Source organism: Pygoscelis adeliae, unplaced genomic scaffold (assembly GCF_000699105.1).
Source record: "Pygoscelis adeliae isolate BGI_AS28 unplaced genomic scaffold, ASM69910v1 Scaffold227, whole genome shotgun sequence".
NCBI classification, from domain to species: Eukaryota; Metazoa; Chordata; class Aves; order Sphenisciformes; family Spheniscidae; genus Pygoscelis; species Pygoscelis adeliae.
In genome coordinates, this window is record NW_008825100.1 from 1,766,084 (window position 1) to 1,781,484 (window position 15,401).

Below are 15,401 nucleotides of genomic sequence, written 5' to 3' on the forward strand. Positions count from 1 at the left end.
GCCCGCTGTGCCCCCAGTTGCGGGGCGGCGGGGACCCGCGCCTCGGCAGCGCCGTTGGGCACGGACCGCATCCTCGGGCTTTGCGGTGCGGGATTTTACACCTTCGCATTACAAAGCGTGGAACTGCTATATATACACCTCTCTCTCTATAGATAGAGTTTAATGCAACAGCTATAACCACTGCTATTCAGGGAAAAGCACTTCCCTGGGATGTTTGTCTGAGCGGTGCGTATTAATTGATTGGATGAGGAACAGCAGCATAAAGCCACGAGCGTCCGCTCTGCCAGCACCCGATCTCCACGCTCCCACCTTACAGCGTTCCCCCGCGTAAGCTTTGTGCCCAGGGAGCGGTCCTTGTCCTCCTTGTCCCCGGCGGGGATGCTCTCCTGGCTCCTGGACGCACTCGGAGACCGCGGTGCAGTTTGTGACTCTGCCTCAGTAGTGCTGGAAATGGGTTTTCTCTCCTCTCTCAGCACTCGGGGAAACTTTTTATATAAAAAGGGAGCCCACAAAGTGCCTGGGTCCACCATTCTGGTACTCACTCTCAGCGCTTAATGTTTTAATGAGTTATCTTAACAAGAAGCTCATCTTAGAGTGCTGTGGCACGCAACTGCAAAAACTCTGAGGAGTTTTTCTTAGCTTTTTTATTTATTTATTTTGAGGGTCTGATCCTAGAATCGATGATTCGATAATGCAGCAGACCTTCTCAGGGAAGAGGCTGTTAGAATGCTTATTGTAAGCATAAATAAAATGATCTTTTTTCACTCTCAACTGGATAAAGAATAAAGTACACCACTTCCCCCCCCCACCCCAAGCAAGCCAGTACATTCATCATCTCAGTTTGAGGAGCTGCCCAAACTAGGATTTCTTGCAGAACAGGTTTAAAATGAGGTCTGGTTGCCTGGAGCATCTTTATGAGTAAATTGGTTGAGTACCTTTCATGAGAGTTTCCTATCTTGCTCTGCATCAGTAGTTTTATGTATTAAAATCTCAGCTGTCTAGTGGGATGCACTGTCTTCCTCTGCTTTTTTGGGCTCTTCTGTGGCTCAGCCCAAGGGAAGGATGTTGTTTTGGAGATGCTCTTCACGCCTGCTGGACACTGCTTTGCAAAATAAAATAAGGTGCAGGGCTTAGGAGTCAGCGTGAAGGACTGTATGTGGGATGTGGAGCTCAGTGGTCCAGGAGGGGTGGATTATTTTCCTCCTGAGTAATCCCAACTAAATCCTGGATGGAATTTTCCCCATTATAAGAAATTTAGTCAAAGTTTAGGAGTGGTTTCATTATAAGAAATTTAGTCAAAGTTTAGGAGTGGTTTCATTAAATATATCAGAATGAAGGCGCAGACTGAGTTTCTTCCAGTCTTTCCTGGTGACTCGCCCCAGGATCTGGAAGGATCTGGACTAGCATGAGCATCTTCAGGTCCTTCCTTTGCCCAATTCAGGAAAGACTGCGCTGAATCAAGCACAGCAAAGACTTGCATCTGGAAAATCCTGCGTGTTTTTACTGCAAGTCAAAAAGCTCAGATTTCAGTCCAAAATCAGAGGGCTTAACAAAGCTCCGTTTTCACAACAATGCTGGAAACGGTTTGGTTTTGCTCCAAAGTGGAAAGAAAAGCATACTTGGAAACTTCAAAAATTGCCACCAGGAGGAATGTCACCCCGTGGCCGGCCACGGAGCATGGGCTGCTTTGGTCATGGCACCCGGTGGACGTAGGACACCTTGGTTTTCATTCAGATACTACCGTTACTAAGTAAACTCTCAAAAATCCAGCAGTCAGGAATGGAGGTGAATATCATCCTATTTCTATGCAGATGGGCGAGTGAAGCCGTGGGAGAGCCAGGGCTGGGTAGCCAGGCTACAAACACAAGTGTTTGCTTTATAAAGCCCATTATTTTTGCTGTGTTACCCAGCACACTGCCACCAGAGCAGCAGCTCTTCAGGAAAAGCTTCCAGCTGTGTTGTAGGGTTTGGAAATGCAAGTGTTAATCTCTGTGCAAATTATAACTCCGTCGAACAAGTTACGTTTTACTTTATTTTTCATGTATGTTTTGAGCTCTTGCAGTGTTCAGGAGCTGGAGTGTAACTTCTGAATGTGAACAAGGAATGAAACGGCTGGGTTGTGGTAACAGCCAGCGGAAAAAAAACCCTAAGAAGGCTCTTGTTCGGTATGAATGAGCCCAAGCAGCCTGTCTGAATGAGAGCCATAGAGAAAGTCTAGGGCTTCGCGCTCCCGGGTTAGAGTTAACCACCTTGCAGGCAGTAGAGACCCATCAGTGCAGGGCTCTGACACGGTCATGCCTTGGCGATGACTGAGGATTACTGACAGGACCTACTTACCCTCTTTTTGCTTTTAGCCTAGGGCACACTAAGTTCTCCAGCTGTCCAGCTTGATTAATTGCTTCCTGCGCTCACAGCCCAGCCCGGCACGGGAGCGACCCAGGCAGCCACTGCTTTTCATTTTTTGGTGAAATATTCACACGGGATACAGCAAAACTCCCTTTTCCAAAGCTCTTGGGGCAGAAAGTTCTTGGGACAGGGGAAAACTCCATGTGGCTCTTCAGCAGCCATCAGCAAGTCTGCGCAATCTGCAGATTATACCCCGCAGCAGCGTGGGGCAGTGGGATCTTGCAAGCAAAACTCGCTCGGTACCCCTTGTGCTGCTGGACACCAGCAATCCAAGAGCAAAGAGCATTGCTGCTGCCCTGGTCACTGCTGCCTCGGTGGGCGCAGAGCCCTGCCAGCATCGCAGGCAAAGAGAGCCCTCGGTCACGGCATGGTGTTTTGCACCCCGGCCAGCCTTGGACGTGCCCCAGTGCAAACATGCTGCCCAGCTTAACCTGGATATCCCGTGGAAATGACTCCTGTAATAAAAGTAATTTTCTGTAACATGAGTCCACTATGGAAGTCACCTGTGTGGAAGGGGGAGACAAGTATCTTCCAAGGCTGCTTTAAGATGAAAATTTTGGGGAGGGGCCTTCCATATATTCAGCTGGAAAAATTGAGATGTGCCTAGTTTGAGTTTAAAAGTCAGCATCCTGAGGGATTTTGGACAGACCCCTCTGTATTTCAGGCTAATCAAACAGCTATTGTGTTCTGTCCACAGTGATGAAAGTATTTCGTTAGGAAGATGAATAGATGAACTCTCTGATTAACAAGAAACCACTGAAAAAGAGGGAAGAAAAATCACCAAAGTCGTATTTTGGTGGCTCTCAGTCCCGCCCCAAACTGGTTTCTGTCCTTTTCATTTTTCTTGGGGAAGGAAAAGAAAACGAGAGCTCCTTACAGGTGAAGAGAGGTTTATTCCTTCTCCAGCCTTTTAAGCTCCCAGGAGATTCTTTGCTCTTGAAACTGTTTGAACTTACAGTATGTTTAGCATTAAGAATATTTCAGAAGACCCCTGAGCACTGTTTTGGAGTGAAGTAACTGTGCAGCCCACCCTGCTCTCTGTCGTTCTCTCTTGTCAAAGGTCTCAATCTGTGCACGAGTGGAAGCGCCACGTCCTGCGAAGAGTGTCTTCTCATCCATCCCAAGTGTGCCTGGTGCTCCAAGGAGGTAGGTGGGCAGACTTCGTTTGTCTTGCATCCTTTTTGTAATGCAGAAAGGGAGCTATTCCCCCCGCCTTGCCTGTTCCTGACACCATCCCGCGCCAGAAGGGGTGGGTGAGGGCAGCGGGGGCTCCCAGCCGAGCGTAGTTTGGGCGTATGTGACTCTCCAGCTCTTTGACACTGTAGGAAATGAGTCTCCGACCCTGCTGGCCCCCGCGCATCCTCAACAGAGCAGCACTGTTCCTTCAGTCCTTCTGTCCCTTCAATTACCTTCTTGTTTTCGGTGGGTGCAGGGTCCCTGCATGGGCTCTGTGTTGCAGGGAGCCTTGCTCGAAAGCTCTCTCCCTAAAAAGCCCCCAGCCCCCGGCTGGTGTCCTGCTACGTGTCCCTTGCCGCGTGGCCTGGCATGGCACAGGCTCTTTGTCTGTAACAAAGATGATTCTCCTTTCTGAATCTATTGTGTCATTTTGGGAGCTGACCCATACTTCTGGCGTCTGTGCCGTGCAGTGGCGATGAGTTACACAGCTTAACTGTGCGCTTCGGGGTGGAAATGCATCGTTATGTTGGTGCTGAAGCTGCTCACCTGTAATTTAATTGGGCCTCCTTGGTTTGTGAGAAATTGCAAATATCTTTCCCTGCTCCCTAAGGACTGCTCGTGAGTTAGCGAGAGAAAGACATCTTACCAAATATACATCTTATCATGTAGACTTATGATTTCTAGAGACCAAGGTGTGTGAAAGACCTGATAATGTCCGATGCCTATGTCGCTGTTGTCTGCTTAGTGCCTGCATCTGTCCTAAGTGTTTAAGAGAGAAATACGGATGCTTACAGATGCAGGGAAAGACCCTGCCTACTTGCAGGCACAGCTGCTGTGCCAGGAACCAGCTTTGGGCTGTGAGAAACCCCAGAGCGGTGGATGATCTTGAACCTCTCGACGGGCATGGCCAGGAGTGATGCTCTCCTGTTCCCTGCTGACCCTTTTTCCTCTGGTACGGCCGTCCCTGTCCCGGTCCCGTTTTGGGGGAGGCAAGCTGTGGGGTTGAGCCCACACTTCACCTTCCAGATATAGCTAGTGATGCTGAGCTGAGGATGCAGGCGCTGCCTGCGTGCCCCTCTGCTGCTCCCATTCCTCCTCCTGCCAGCCCTGCCTGGGGCGGCTGAAGCCCCTCGGGGCAGGGGATGGGGCGAGGGGGGCTCCCGAGCCCCACGGTTTGTCTGGGTCTCGGGAGGTACCCCAGCCTCTAGCTCTCCAGGTCTATTTTACTGGGTTTTCACTTACTTGTAGGCACAGTCGCAGCTCTCCAAGGAAAACCTCCTAACGCTACTAACACCATGCTTCCTGACAGCGTAATAGCTTTCATGGGTTTTTTCCAGCAAGGCGAATGGTGTGCAGAAGGGAAAGGGTAAAGCAATAGATCCCGCTTTTGAGACATCTTGTAAACAGCTGTAAGAGCTTCTCTTCCAGCCAGCTAATCTGTGGTGGTGAGATTGGATCCACGAACGCTGGCTATTAAGCTATGGGTACCCAATAGCTTGCTTTTTTTGCCGTTTTTTTTTTTCTTCTTGGCATCAGAAGACAACTTTTTGCAAAATGCTGCCAGTGGAAATGTTTATCTGGGGTCGCTGTGACCACTAATTGTATGGCAGCCCATGGGACTGGCAGCCTGACTCTTATCTTGCAAACAGGAGAGTTACCAAAAAAAATATTCCTAAATGGAATGGGGGGGCCAAGAAGGAAGACGGGTGTTTACAGGGAAGTGCGGTAATACTTCCTGACCTTTAGCCTGCAGCAGCTATTTAAAAATACATTTCAAGGTTTTTCGTGCCAAGAGCTACGTGTTTAAAAGCTGCTGTCCCTGTTACACACTGCATGCTAAAACTTAGCGCGTTCTTATTCTAATTCTATATATTTTTTTTAGAATTTACTGTTTGAAACTCTAATTATTTCTCTTTAACTGAGATCATCAGGTGAGGTAATGGGATTGCGAAAGATATCTAGAGGTTTTCGACTTCAAAAGTTTTAAAGTAATATTATAAACTCTTAATATCCGCTTTCTTTGCCTAGTCATTTCACCACCTTATTTCCCTTCCCTCTGCCACAGCCTAGTCAGGTACCGTTATTAAATTGCTTTTAGTCTGTTCTTCTCTGTTTCCATTAGCTGTCATTCACAGCAGTATGTTGCCTGGGAGTGTATATGCCAGTCAAATTCTATAGCTCTGCTGCTGCTTACGTATCAAGCTAATATATTGGAGGGTTTCCGCAGATGCTAGTTATGTTGTGGTAGGAACACGATCAGCTGATTAGTGTGTATTTTCTGCTCCCTTTGCATTTACTTAACAGGTTTGGGAGCAAATTGGGCCAGCTGTTGTCATCTTTGTAGGCAACAATTAATAATTTTGTCAGGAAGTATATATAATAGAAGTCTATAAGTATATATAATTCTATATATAATTATTTATATTATAATATGCATATATGTATTATATGTACAGGAAGTGGAGAGATGTATATAATATATAGAATATATATACACACAAAATATATATATTATTATACCTTCCTGTGTATATATGCCTTCTTATATGTAATATTCCTTCCTTTGGGGAATAACATCACTTGTCGGTGCCATCATACCTGTTTGTTCTTTGCCCTCTGGGTGCCCGGCAGTGCCCATGCTGTGAGGGACATTCCGGCTGTGGGAGAGGAGCAGTACGAGCAGGAAAGCCATGCTGTTTCCCAGAGATGACCATGGTTCATGCAACCTCCTGCAGTGTGGCATCCTCCTCCATCACCCTCTGCACTCCTGGATCCAGGCTCGACGTGACTGCAGAGGAGCAGTCTCTCAGAGAGCAGTCTCAAGTGCTCCTGGACTGCAAAGAGGGGTTAGGAGTGCACGAAAGCAATTCTGCGGATACAAGGAGACCTATCCCGATGGCTTTCCAAGTGGGATAAGGTTCCTTGTATTTACATTGTCTTGAATTGTGAGGGTAAGAGCATGCATATAGATAGATGCTTACAGTAGAGTAGTCAACATGCTGTAAATTTATAACTACCACCTCCTAACCTGTTAGTACAGGGTGCATCACATCTCCTTGGCTTGAATTGGCCTCTGTTCGCTTCTGCTTGTGTTCAGCATCTCTGCTGCCATCGGAGAGGGTGATGATGGATACGTTGATGATAGCAGCTTCTGGTATTCGGCAGCCCCGGAGCCCCCAGGGGCTCCTGAGCTAACCACAAGTCTTTGGGCTGTCAGAAATTTGGAAGCAGACATCAATTCTGTTGGCTCATGGAAGAATACCTTGAAAGGCAGGACTTAAATGGGGTGATCTGTTTTAATGGCACTTAAAAGAGGAGGTATGTATGTGCGGCCTTAACTGTCGCCTGAGCGTGCCTTGAAACAGGGCTGTCTGGGGGAAATGTGTGACTCTTGGGTGAGGGAGACTGCTGCAGCCTTTCCATCCGTGCTGGAATCTGAGGAGATTCCTCAACTTCTGCAAGCTCCAGAAGAAGCTGGCAATGACTAGAAATTGCTGACACGCTGCTGGTAAAAGACTCTGGCTGGAAACTGCACGCTGGCCTGTGGGGTTGTTGTGATCTCTGCGGCAGCCTGGTTTTTGTGGGTGGGAGAGGAGGATGCTTGTTGATTATTTTTTTTTTTTTGCAGTGGCTTCAGGTTGCCCAGGCTCAATGGGGCTTGTTGGGCTTGCTGAGGAGGGCAGGGAGCTCTGGAAGTGGCTTCAGCACTGTCCTCCGAGCTGCCAGGTGGGGTGTGATAGACAGGTGGGGTTTGTGTTCATGATGAATCAACCTGGAATGATTGCAGGGGGGTTACTCTCCAAAAGACCATTCAGGAGTACCAGTATGGGGGGGGAAATTATGTCATTACGTTGCTGTTATCTTCTGTTTGCTGCTTTGGGGAGCAGTGTACCAACATGCAGAGGCTCCTCTCGTTTGTTAGGTGTGTGTACGCTGTGTGTTCATCCCTGCGTTACCTATGTGGGTGCATTTATATGTGTATGTGCCAAACAGAGATGCACATTAATTACATTAATTAAACTGAAATTTCCTTTTTGACTAATTGAACTGAAATTTTCCCAATGGCACCCTCTGTTTTCCACGAGGTTGCTTGTACCTCATCCTCTCCCATCTCAGGAATGTGTGCCTGGAGAATGAGGAAGGAAAATCAAGGATGTTCCTAGAGGGAACATGTCAATTTTTTTAAATGGAGAAAGCAGGCATATTTCAGACTGAATTAATGCAGAACTGGACTGATTAAAGCAAAAAATGGTAGGGATGTGTCTAGTCAGGAGTTAGATATAGTCAGTTAGATACAGTCAGTGCTATTCTCCATTTTTATGGCATGAACCAAGCAATTTGTCTTAAAACTGTCAAACTGATGAGCATGTAATTGTCACACTGTTGCCTCCATTCACGTCTGGCTGTTTGCGTCCATTTGCTTTTGTGAGCTTGTTAGTGCAGAGGCCAGACCGCAAAGGGCCCACCGGGCTGCGAGCAGCCAGCGTTACTAACAAGGACTAGGTGGGATCTTCCCGAACCGATGCTTTTCTGTGGGGTGGTTCCTGCTTGCTGTGGGGTAGGTGCTGCCTTTCTCTCCGAAGCAGGCCTGCAGGCAGATAGTCAGCAGGTATTTGGGTGCACCGAATTGCTTAACTAACTGCGAGATGTCCTCTGCTCAGGGGAAATTGGGGTTTGAACCGGCATGCCACGTCTGAGCCACCGTGGGGCCGCTTTTTGGCATGGTTGCTCGTGAATTATTTGGACCTGCGTGATATCCTTTACTCCTCAAATCTTCTCATCCTTTTTTCCTTTCATTTAACCTCCGGCAGCCTTGATTTTTCTCTATCACAGAAAACTTTGTGCTTGAGTTGGACGGTACCTGGTAGCCACAGCTTTGGCTTTGGGTTTTGACCTGCGGGTGCACGTGAGGGGTGTTTGTTTGCAGGGTGCTGCAGCCATTGCTGGGGCTTTCCCGAGGCCACTGTCACTCCCCTGCTCAGTGTCACCCTGCCTGGGTTAGAAACCGAAGCAGAAGCAGGTCTTGCAGCCCCTGGGTGCGGCGCTGCACACCCTTCCCCAGGGCGTTTGCGCCCCTGAGGGGTTTATTTTCTTTCACCCTGGGTAATGCAGCATTTCACCGAACAAGAAAGGGCCTGGATTTGATCTGAGCTGCAGCTTGTCCTGTGGCAAGTCCTCTGGGCCACAGGACAAAGTCCTCTTTTTAGAAGAAAGTTTAAGAGAAAATAGCTGGGTCAAACAAGGGGGACTGTGCAGAGGTGCTGCTCACCTGACAGCTTTGTGCAGCTCCCACCAGGAGTTGTGTAGGGGCTTTCCCCTGACCTCCCGGGCTTCCTTTGGAGAAATTTTGTCCTGGAGGCTGCAGAAAAACACATTGCAGCAGTAACCGTTTCTTGCCGCCGTGCAAACGGACAGGCTTGTACATGCACAGGTGCCCTGCCCCAGAAAAGCTCCCGGTAGGTCCCACACGGGTGTGCTCCTCACCCCATGTGCCAGCACTGTCTCGTCCTCGCTGTGTGGATGCTGCTTTCGTGTACAGCCCTTGCTGGGTTGATGAACATCGGTATAAACAGTACCATACCCAGAGCCTTCTCTCGTGGTGTTACGAGCTCGACTGCTAAAGAGTAGCAGCTGGGGGAGGAAGCCGCCATCCTCCTCTCCCCGGACTGCCCCCCCGTCCTGGCTCTTGTTCTGCTGCCCCAGCCAGAAAATTAGCCCTAATTCAAAGCCCTTTGAAGTCGAGTCTTTCCGTTCACATCAAGAGGCTTTGGAGCAGACCCCGGGGAGGACTGGAAATGCCTGATAAAGACTGCAGTTGCATGAGCAGCCCTAAATATCGTCCTATTTGGATACTTCTCTCCAGTGTTAATTCCTCGGGAATAACTAAAGGTTCCCAGCTGCACTCGTGGTGCTGTTTGTGTTGCTTTTTGCACAACTAGAGTGTCCTTTCTAATAGGCGGACAGCAGAAATGAGCTGGCAGAGGTGCTCACGTGGAGCTGTGGTCCAGGCACTGAGAGAGCAGGAGAGCGTCTCCCCATGGGTGCCCTGCTGCTGGGCGGACCAGCCCAGGAGAGTGCCTGGACCCCGCCGGCTTTTCACTGGCTCTAGGTCAAACCACATCCAAGATAAACTTTTCTCCAAGGCTGCCCTAAATATGCTGCTCTGAAAGGCTGGGCATTGTTTTTGGTTTTGTGAGGGATTCTGATTTTTATTTTGTCATGCTGGAGATTATTTAAATAGTCCCAGTCCTCCTTTCTGGAAGTTCATCTGTTTACACGACGTGTTCCAAGAAATTCGTGTTCGCATCCATCCAATGTGCCGTCTCCTTGGCTGGACCCCGGTGCTGGATGCTGGAATGCAAATCTTGCATTTTTCAAATAGCGTTGGGACCTCGTAGTGAGAAAATGCTGCAGAGAGCCTCTGTCTGCATCCCCAAGCCCTGCAGCTGAGGCTGTCTTTGGGGGACCTCTGGAGCACCCTGCGGGGTGCAAAGGCGAGATCTGTCGGATGACCTCTCCCTCCTCGATGTCTCTCCCATCCTCTGCAATGCTGGAGCATCAGCAAAAAGTGGGGTTTATTCAGCCCTGCTCCAGTTTTTGGCTGTGCAGCTGAAGGAGGGGTTGGTGTGGCTGCGAGCATCTTCTCTGCATTATTTCATGTCACTGTAGTCCATCAGCCCCGGAGCAGAAGACGGTTGTCTCTATTGTTATAGTGCAGAAATAAGTAAGAATCGGCTGTTGAAAATTCAATATTTTGGGCATGCGACTCGCTCCCTTTGGCCCTTTTGGGAAAAAAAAAAAATAAAAAAAGACATTCTAACAAATGGGCTCTTTGCAAAAGGCTGCATTGTGTTCCCGAGCGCCGCCCTGCACAAGGCTGCATTGTGCACCACGCACGGGGCTCACAGCGAAGGCTGGAGCTCTGGGCGCCGGGAGACTCCCTGCCATGGCAGCCCGTCCTCCGGGGGTGAGCGGCTGCCTGCGCCTCGCTGCCTGCAACGGGCATGGGCTGCCTTTTGACCGCCTCCCATGCTGGCTCTCCCACCTCCCTTATCCTCCAGCAAAGCTGCCCAGGACAGCCTGCCCACGTCAAACCGCTCCGGCTGTGCTCCGCCTCAGCGGCCGCTTGCTGTGGTCACTTTTTTTCCCCATGTGATGGCGTCATGCCAACGCCTGCAGTGCAGAGGCGTGAGGGAAGGGGGGACACACGGTGCCTGTGTGGGGACGTGGGGCGTCTCGCCCAGGGAGGAGGGCGCAGGTCCCTGGAGCCACCCAGCCTCAGTCTCCAGCTTCACATCTTGGCTTGGCTTTCTGGGTTGGTGGGTTTGTCCTGCTTCCTGTGATGCCATCTCCTTGTCCTCTCTTCTCTCTTTTGCAAAGCTCCTTCAAGGCGATGCGCATGCAAAAAGTAACAGCTTCTCGCCTTTTCCCCTTGAAGAGATGGGAATCGGCTGTCCAGGCAGCACACCAAACACTTTGCCCTGCTTTCACAGGGCTGGGAGCAAGTGCTGCTGCTGTGGCTGGGGTGAAAACCCAGGCTTAGCTTTCTGCTGCGGTGGTCTGTGAGCAAATTCAATTTTCAAACCCTCGCAGGATTTCTTTTTTGGTAGATCCCTTTGACAGGCTTAAGGCTCAGTGTGGGCTGCTTTTGAGTACAGCCACCACAATTGACACCAGCTTCTCCTTGTCATCTCCTGTTTGCTACAGATAGCAGCATGTCAAAAAAAGCTCCTGCTGTGGGATTGATGTCTCTCCCTCCCCTTCCCTTTTGTCCGTTCTTCATCCCCCAGGAGTTCGGCAGCACGAAGTCCATCACGTCACGGTGCGACTTCCTGCAGAACCTGATTGCAAATGGTTGTGCCGGAGCCATCGAAAACCCCAGCAGCAGCATCAGCGTGGTGAAGAATGTCCCTCTGAGCAGCAAGGGCTCTGGACAGACCCACCTGGACGTCACGCAGATCACGCCTCAGAAGGTCGCCTTGAATCTTCGTCCTGGTGAGTCCCCAGTGACTCTGAGCCATATGCTGGGGTATGCTTGTTGGGGGTGAGAAAGGGTGGCCGGGACATGCCGAGAGCATGTTATAGCCCATGACCTTGTAGCCTGCTAAAGAAGGTTGCTGCTGGCCCCCTCCAGAGCCCATGAACTTGGGTGGTGCATCACGAACAGGTTTGGGGCTGAGGTGTATGTTCTCTATGAGAGGAGACTGCTGTTATGCAAGGTCAATCAAATCCCACCCCAAACCGTTGTTAGTACTAGTCTTAACCTTTGCGTGTGCAAAGATGTAATCACTGGGTGGGAGGAGTTAAAATAACTTTGGATCCTCCACCAAGCTGACAGTGCTTGACTCTAAACTGAGACAGCTCCTTCTATAAATTGGAAACAAAACCGCATATCTGTTTTCTGTTGGTATGCAAAAGAGACGTGGGATCAAGGCCGAAGATGGAGATTTGAACTTGTGACTCAGGCCTTGGACTGTGGCCAGATCCCTGTTTCATTCCCCTGGGCCATCACTTTTCTTCAATCTTTTCCTTTTAATTAAAAATTAGAAGGGAAGGGCTAGGCTGAGCCATGCGAGTATGCTTGTTATCAAAAGTTTTTGCATGGTGGGGGGAGGCTTTAATGTGGGTTCAGTATTCTTGCAAAAATTTGGCAGCCAATATTTCTGAAGGCGAAAAAAACCCTCTCTTTATTGCAAAGTTAAGAAGCAAATATAAAAGCTCAATTCATTGTAAGCAATTGGTGTGGGTTTCTAAGGCTTACAGTTTTGTGACAGCTCTCATGAGTGTACAGAAAAATGAAATACGATGTTTTGCCCAAGAAAAACAGGAGTTTGAGCTGGTGTTCATGCTACCAGTGCTCTCTGAGAGCCTACCAGTTGCTGCAGGATTTTTTGTTTTAATTCTATGGCTTGGATAGTCCTCATGCCTCTTAATTAACTCTTCCTAAGGAGTATGACTGCTGTCATCAGTCAGACCCTCAAAGGTAAAGAGATTTTGCTTCAAAGCCTTAAAAGCAGATACCTGAGGGTAGTTGTCACTGGATGTGTGGCTAGATGCATGGCTTCTGCAACTGAATGTTGCTGATGAAACAGGTTTGCTCCCATAAAGAAAAGGGAGTTGTTATTACTCCTGCTTCTTGAGGCAATTCCTGGCAGAAAGGGCTGGCTCAGCTTCGACATCTCGCCTCCCGCAGACCCTCCTTCATGCACAGTGCCTGGTGCTCAGCAAATTTCCCTTTCCCAATCCCTGTCAGTTTTGCCCAGGCGGAGGCGCGGGTGCCCACCGCTCCGGTCTGCAGCAGGGCATGGGGGTCCGTCTCCCTGCGGCTTCCCGGGGGCTGTGCTGTCGGATGCTTTTGGGCTGGGGAGTTCCCCTCCCTGTGCGCCTGTTGCAGAGCATCGGAGTCGTTGCAGGAGGAGGGACATACCTAGATGTTTTTAATAGTATCTCCTATTTTTGCTCTCTTTTTGATGTTGGGAAGCACTCCATCTTGCTCAGGGCTGATGACTTCCTAAACCCTTGTATTAGCATCCCCAGTTTAAATTATCCATTAGTCCTTGAGCTTGAGAATGGGTCCTGAGGGTTTCAGCCTGTGAACCCAAGACAAAAAGGAGACAATGTTGACTTAATTTTGGGCACGAAGAGTGTACTGTTTCAAAGATGAATTCACACAGCAGTCTGTGGTGATGGTGATCTTTTATTCTTAGACCACTAAGCAGAAGCAGAAGGGAGCGCATTGTCAATTGTTTGCTGATCCCACCCAGCAGTTTGATCTAAGCAGCTCGTGGCAGAAGTCACATCCCCAAACCTCCATGCCCACAGCTGATTTCCAAAGGCCTTAAATTGATGTCCTTACAGGGTATCTTTCAGATCGAGCATTTCATTTTTATAATACTGCTTTTTAATCTTGGGTCCAGCTATAAAGCAGTGTGTCCTGGTTAGGTGAAAAATATGAATAGTGTAGAAGGAATTAAAAAAAATGAATAGTTGCAAGTTTTGTTGCCCATCAAGCCGTAAGCCTCACCGAGCAGAAAGAAGAGATTTTCATGGATAAGTGATTGTCGAGTTTGTGTTCTTAAGTTGGCCAAAAACAGTTTTCCAGTTTCTGCACTGCCTCTGTGTGACAATATCCAAGAAACATTTCTGAATACAGTTTGGAGTTAAAAACTTTTCAGTAAAAGCCCTAAGGAGAGGATGGTGGTGACAGTACGTGGGGAAGGAGCGTGCTGGATTGTCTCTATTAGTGTGAGAGTAATCTCAGGCACAGAGAATAATAAATTCTTTTGCACTTACATCTGCATACATTAGCGATATTTTCTCTGAGGTAATGGATTTGTGCAGTTAGGAATGACAGAAGAACCAGGCCTAGGCTCCTGTAATTTCTGGTGCTTCTCAGGGACTAATAAATTCATAACTATTAAGAGAAGAAGGTTTCATTAGAGCATCCCAAATACCCTTTCTGGCACCGGAATTCCCATCTTAGGAGCTGCTTGGGAAGAAGAGTGTTTTGGAAATGGAAATGTTGGGAAATGCAGAAGGACACATCCTCTTTTTCTGAAAGGGTTGGGTATTCCAGTGGGAAAAATATGTAGGAATGAAAAAAGTAGGCATGGGAATGAATTTTCCTGGAGTTAAACACATTCTTGCAGCACTGAATTAAAGTCAAGCTTGCCATCACCGTTTCTTACCCTGCAATCAGCGGTAACACGTACTGCACTATATAAACGATACGCTCCTTTGTTCCCCCACAAAATGCCAGGTGCCAGGCACAGCGTCAGGCCCACCTGATTTAGCTGAGCCGCCTCGATCGCTTTGCTTACTGTAGGCCCTGTGCTGAGTTGCATCTTGCTGCATACCACATCTCAGTGCTGTGCCGGGAAAGTCCTGCTCCTGCCGGAAAAGAAAGCTGGGGAGAATAAGGAGGAATGTTTATGTCAAGTTTCCTGCTTCCTACAGCCGGTATCTGGGCAATACCCACGTGTGCACGTTTGTGGATGGTGCCTCGCAGCCCTGCCTTTGCCAGGTGGGGTTGTAGCAGACTGCAGGGGGAAGCAATTAACTGTAAGAAAGAAGCCCTGGCTTCTTTGGAAGCCTTCTTCTTGGAAGCCACCCTTGATCTAAATGTGCAGGGGAATCATTAAATAGAGGGAAAGTCTTGGTTTAGGAGCTGTAGCTGACTCCTCTGGTACCCCAGCACTGAGCTGGCTGAGATGCACAGAGAACTGGGGGAGCAAAGAGCGCAGACCCGGCTCTAAACCCTTCACAGCTTTGTTTGCAAAAGAGGCAGGCTCTGACTTTTATGCGCATCCCCCTGGGTGCTGGGACCCCGGCTCCTTCGCCGAGGGGGTGGATGCTGCTGGGCCAAAGCAGTTGCTGCAGAGGGCTGGGAGAGGGTGTCCGCTCACTCCCCGCACACAGGGGCGGCTGCAGGCATCACGGCGAAGCAGATCCGGGAGCCAGGGAGGGTGTTTGGCCCTGTGTGAGGCTCGGCGCAGCGTGACCCCAGGCGCCACCTGGGGCTGCTGCCTGCCGGGCTGCAAAGCCCCTTGTGCCATGTCTTGCCAGCACAGCGGTTTTAGGATGCTGCTGCTATGTGTTGTTGGGCTGGAAGTAAGTGGGAGCAGCTGTGCTGCTCCAGACAATGGGGAGAACAATAAAATGGTTAGGGAAATGTTTTTACAATACTAAAAAATGTGCATTTCATTTCTGGGGAAGAGGAGAGGGAAGTCATGAGCATTTTGCAGAACCTGCCAGTGCCCAAAGTTCAGCCTCGGCCATGAAGAGCTGGGAGGGGTGGGTGGGAGGGGGCGCTCGGTCTG

At 49.2% G+C, this 15,401-nt stretch overlaps 1 protein-coding gene across 1 annotated transcript in view; it reads left to right on the top strand.

The window, feature by feature from the left end:
* The first annotated feature begins 3,467 nt into the window (after window positions 1-3,467).
* The window catches only part of ITGB5 (integrin, beta 5), a 60,185-nt gene continuing 48,251 nt past the window's right edge, over window positions 3,468-15,401 (top strand). The window contains exons 1-2 of the mRNA XM_009327134.1: window positions 3,468-3,552; window positions 11,373-11,577. The gene's annotated coding sequence lies outside the window, so the exon portion shown is untranslated. The remainder of the gene's footprint in view (window positions 3,553-11,372; window positions 11,578-15,401) is intronic.